Source organism: Schistocerca serialis, chromosome 4 (genome assembly GCF_023864345.2).
Source record: "Schistocerca serialis cubense isolate TAMUIC-IGC-003099 chromosome 4, iqSchSeri2.2, whole genome shotgun sequence".
In the NCBI taxonomy this organism is placed as follows: domain Eukaryota; kingdom Metazoa; phylum Arthropoda; class Insecta; order Orthoptera; family Acrididae; genus Schistocerca; species Schistocerca serialis.
The window spans coordinates 38,317,913-38,323,912 of NC_064641.1; positions in this window are offsets into that span (position 1 = coordinate 38,317,913).

Here is a 6,000-nt window from a genome sequence, read left to right on the forward strand (position 1 = left end):
TCTTATTTTGGAGCTGAAGCAAGTAAATTGTACGGTTTATCAGGTTTCGTCGTATTTTACGCGGTTTGAATTCCAGCAACTTTATTTGGCATATAAAGGGCGTTCGAAAAAAGTGTCGAATACTTTGAGAGGTGCTAGTATTCAACGAAACACGAAAAATAATACCAATAAGCATGGGTCCGGAAATGCATACTTTCTTAGATAAGTCCAATAAACATGGGTCCGGAAATGCAAACTTTATGCGTTAAACAAGTGGTGTTTACAGGAGGTGTTCAACGTGGCGTCCATTCATGACAATGTACCCCTCTGCCCTCCGGCATAAGGAATGACACACGCTCTGAAGTATACTTGGTTGTCGTGCTTACTGGCACGCATTGAACACGCGACCCTACAGTGTCTGCACATCGTTGATTGGGGTGGCGTAACCCAATTCGTACAACCAAAAGTCTAGGGGATTGAGCTCTGGGGGAATGAGCAGGCGAAGGTGTACCCCATCCCCCTCCCCCACCCCACCAATCCACCGGTCCTAAAATATCTGCATCAGATGTTCGCGCACCGTACATTGTGACGAAAGTGTGATGATGCGTCATCATGCATGAACCACATTTGTAAAAACAGACATAATGTCTGATGGGATAGCCACAATCAGTGGTTTTACAATGTTATTTATAATCCGTCTTGATTGCAAAATGTTTATTCATATGACCGGTTTCGGTTCTTCTAGAACCATCTTCAGATCCGATATTTCGGTTACAGGAGTAACCCATCCACACATAGCAATCTTCACATGCTGCGCCATCTCTTGTAACCGAAATATCAGATCTGAAGATGGTTCTAGAGGAACCGAAACTGGTCATATGAATAAACATTTTGCAATAATGACGGATTATTAGTAACATTGTAAAACCACATTTGTATTCGTTGCTGCAATGGCACAGCCTCCAGCAAGGTTGGCAATACAGGAAATACATTAATGAGAAAGTCCAGATAACGCGCCGTTAATCTTTGTGCCGGCCGCGGTGGTCGTGAGGTTCTAGGCGCTGCAGTCCGGAACCGCGGGACTGCTACGGTCGCAGGTTCGAATCTGCCTCGGGCATGGAAGTGTGTGATGTCCTTAGGTTAGTTAGGTTTAAGTAGTTCTAAGTTCTAGGGAACTGATGACCTAAGATGTTAAGTCCTATAGTGCTCAGAGCAATCTGAACCATTTAACCTTTGTGACAGCACATATGGCCCTATTAATCTATCGCCAAGTACACCTGTCCATACGTTGATTGAGGGCTGCTGTCGATGCCCTCTTTCCTGAACTGCTTGGGGATTTACATCTGCCCATACATGTTGGCTATGGAAATTCACAACACCACCTCTTGTGAACACTGCCTCATCGGTAAGTAAAATATTGGATGTGAAAGTGGATCTGCGGCACGCTTCTACAACAGCCATTGACAGAACCGCTGTCTGCCACGATGATCCTGTGGCTTGGGACCTGAAGGCGCTGGAGGTGATATGGGTGCAGCAATTATTCATGATGTAACCCCCCTCCCCCCAGGTAAGAGAATGAGAAAAGCCTTCTGCTGCTGCTAGTAATCACATACTGGTCCCAGTGGTTTCTTCCACCGAATGTAGCACATGCTCCTCCATAACAGGCATGCGGACTGTGCGGGGCCTTCCACTGTCAGTCTTCTGAGGTGCAAGGGTACCTGTGTCCCTTACATGCTGCCGAAAAGTCTTCCAAACAGCTTATCAGAGGGCACTCTGAGCTGTGGGTATTTTTCAGCATAGAGGGCACAAGCTCGTAGGCTACATGCATTTGCTAAACCACAGCAGAATATCATATCCGCCATTTCACTTGCCGAGTAGTAGGCTTCCATTGCTAACAAATGGTGGAAGAGAGATGATGTAAATGTACTACACCATTTGTAAGTACAGACAGCGTAATAACAGTAAACACGTAAGTGAATCAGCCTTTGGAAGAGGGTGAAACACCATGATACCTACCCAGGGTTGTCAGTAGCATACAATAAGGCACACAAAAACGATGAAAACTAATGTAGCCTACAACACGACTCGAACCACGCAACTGACTGCAGACCACCTAAAGGTATGTAGAGTGCTGTCAGTAAGGCTCATACTATCCTACCGACACATTTGACTGAGCGCGAATGCGAATGCAACGGCTGTGCTAATATCCGCAATCAAGCGTGGTGAAGCCCTTCCTACAAGCACGTGTTTATCTTGGAAAGTATGCGTTTCCGGACTCACGTTCATTGAACTAATTTTTCTTATTTGCCATCTCTCAAATTACTTGACACTTTTCTGAACACTCTGTCAGTAATGGTCAGTAATGGTATGTAGAGTACTGTCAGTAAGGCTCATACTATCCTACCGACACATTTGACTGAGCGCGAATGCGAATGCAACGGCTGTGCTAATATCCGCAATCAAGCGTGGTGAAGCCCTTCCTACAAGCACGTGTTTATCTTGGAAAGTATGCGTTTCCGGACTCACGTTCATTGAACTAATTTTTCTTATTTGCCATCTCTCAAATTACTTGACACTTTTCTGAACACTCTGTCAGTAATGGTCAGTAATGGTATGTAGAGTACTGTCAGTAAGGCTCATACTATCCTACCGACACATTTGACTGAGCGCGAATGCGAATGCAACGGCTGTGCTAATATCCGCAATCAAGCGTGGTGAAGCCCTTCCTACAAGCACGTGTTTATCTTGGAAAGTATGCGTTTCCGGACTCACGTTCATTGAACTAATTTTTCTTATTTGCCATCTCTCAAATTACTTGACACTTTTCTGAACACTCTGTCAGTAATGGTCAGTAATGGTATGTAGAGTACTGTCAGTAAGGCTCATACTATCCTACCGACACATTTGACTGAGCGCGAATGCGAATGCAACGGCTGTGCTAATATCCGCAATCAAGCGTGGTGAAGCCCTTCCTACAAGCACGTGTTTATCTTGGAAAGTATGCGTTTCCGGACTCACGTTCATTGAACTAATTTTTCTTATTTGCCATCTCTCAAATTACTTGACACTTTTCTGAACACTCTGTCAGTAATGGTCAGTAATGGTATGTAGAGTACTGTCAGTAAGGCTCATACTATCCTACCGACACATTTGACTGAGCGCGAATACGAATGCAACGGCTGTGCTAATATCCGCAATCAAGCGTGGTGAAGCCCTTCCTACAAGCACGTGTTTATCTTGGAAAGTATGCGTTTCCGGACTCACGTTCATTGAACTAATTTTTCTTATTTGCCATCTCTCAAATTACTTGACACTTTTCTGAACACTCTGTCAGTAATGGTCAGTAATGGTATGTAGAGTACTGTCAGTAAGGCTCATACTATCCTACCGACACATTTGACTGAGCGCGAATGCGAATGCAACGGCTGTGCTAATATCCGCAATCAAGCGTGGTGAAGCCCTTCCTACAAGCACGTGTTTATCTTGGAAAGTATGCGTTTCCGGACTCACGTTCATTGAACTAATTTTTCTTATTTGCCATCTCTCAAATTACTTGACACTTTTCTGAACACTCTGTCAGTAATGGTCAGTAATGGTATGTAGAGTACTGTCAGTAAGGCTCATACTATCCTACCGACACATTTGACTGAGCGCGAATGCGAATGCAACGGCTGTGCTAATATCCGCAATCAAGCGTGGTGAAGCCCTTCCTACAAGCACGTGTTTATCTTGGAAAGTATGCGTTTCCGGACTCACGTTCATTGAACTAAGTTTTCTTATTTGCCATCTCTCAAATTACTTGACACTTTTCTGAACACTCTGTCAGTAATGGTCAGTAATGGTATGTAGAGTACTGTCAGTAAGGCTCATACTATCCTACCGACACATTTGACTGAGCGCGAATGCGAATGCAACGGCTGTGCTAATATCCGCAATCAAGCGTGGTGAAGCCCTTCCTACAAGCACGTGTTTATCTTGGAAAGTATGCGTTTCCGGACTCACGTTCATTGAACTAATTTTTCTTATTTGCCATCTCTCAAATTACTTGACACTTTTCTGAACACTCTGTTCAGTAATGGTCAGTAATGGTATGTAGAGTACTGTCAGTAAGGCTCATACTATCCTACCGACACATTTGACTGAGCGCGAATGCGAATGCAACGGCTGTGCTAATATCCGCAATCAAGCGTGGTGAAGCCCTTCCTACAAGCACGTGTTTATCTTGGAAAGTATGCGTTTCCGGACTCACGTTCATTGAACTAATTTTTCTTATTTGCCATCTCTCAAATTACTTGACACTTTTCTGAACACTCTGTCAGTAATGGTCAGTAATGGTATGTAGAGTACTGTCAGTAAGGCTCATACTATCCTACCGACACATTTGACTGAGCGCGAATGCGAATGCAACGGCTGTGCTAATATCCGCAATCAAGCGTGGTGAAGCCCTTCCTACAAGCACGTGTTTATCTTGGAAAGTATGCGTTTCCGGACTCACGTTCATTGAACTAATTTTTCTTATTTGCCATCTCTCAAATTACTTGACACTTTTCTGAACACTCTGTCAGTAATGGTCAGTAATGGTATGTAGAGTACTGTCAGTAAGGCTCATACTATCCTACCGACACATTTGACTGAGCGCGAATGCGAATGCAACGGCTGTGCTAATATCCGCAATCAAGCGTGGTGAAGCCCTTCCTACAAGCACGTGTTTATCTTGGAAAGTATGCGTTTCCGGACTCACGTTCATTGAACTAATTTTTCTTATTTGCCATCTCTCAAATTACTTGACACTTTTCTGAACACTCTGTCAGTAATGGTCAGTAATGGTATGTAGAGTACTGTCAGTAAGGCTCATACTATCCTACCGACACATTTGACTGAGCGCGAATGCGAATGCAACGGCTGTGCTAATATCCGCAATCAAGCGTGGTGAAGCCCTTCCTACAAGCACGTGTTTATCTTGGAAAGTATGCGTTTCCGGACTCACGTTCATTGAACTAATTTTTCTTATTTGCCATCTCTCAAATTACTTGACACTTTTCTGAACACTCTGTCAGTAATGGTCAGTAATGGTATGTAGAGTACTGTCAGTAAGGCTCATACTATCCTACCGACACATTTGACTGAGCGCGAATGCGAATGCAACGGCTGTGCTAATATCCGCAATCAAGCGTGGTGAAGCCCTTCCTACAAGCACGTGTTTATCTTGGAAAGTATGCGTTTCCGGACTCACGTTCATTGAACTAATTTTTCTTATTTGCCATCTCTCAAATTACTTGACACTTTTCTGAACACTCTGTCAGTAATGGTCAGTAATGGTATGTAGAGTACTGTCAGTAAGGCTCATACTATCCTACCGACACATTTGACTGAGCGCGAATGCGAATGCAACGGCTGTGCTAATATCCGCAATCAAGCGTGGTGAAGCCCTTCCTACAAGCACGTGTTTATCTTGGAAAGTATGCGTTTCCGGACTCACGTTCATTGAACTAATTTTTCTTATTTGCCATCTCTCAAATTACTTGACACTTTTTTGAACACTCTGTAACTGTTACTTTTCGCTGCAATAAATGGAACTACTTTCAAAACTGCTTGTTTTGTGCCCCATGACGGAAAGCGCACCTTCTTTATGTACAGAATCACTGTGCTGCCTTGTCCTAGGTCCTCTGCAGACCTGTCCCCTGTGGACTTTTTTTTTCCGAAGTTGGAAACCCCGTTGAAAGTGCCACCCGGTGCTGGCACACAGCCTACTCCTGGCGAATAGCACCAAGGGGACCACCAAGCTCAACTTCTCTGTTCACTGGACGGATTACCATCAACAGTGTCACACGCCCTCACTTCATGAGACACTCCGAAAAGGTGATCAGGAACTTTAAATTACCACTTCTCCTCCGCTTCCGGCTGAATACTGGCAGGGAAAAATTGTTCACAAGCAGATTTCGAACCGACTTATTTGCAGGTCGAGCGTCGCCGCAGAAGCGTGCGTTAGTGAACTTCTTTCTTTTTTCATTGACTGGGAAT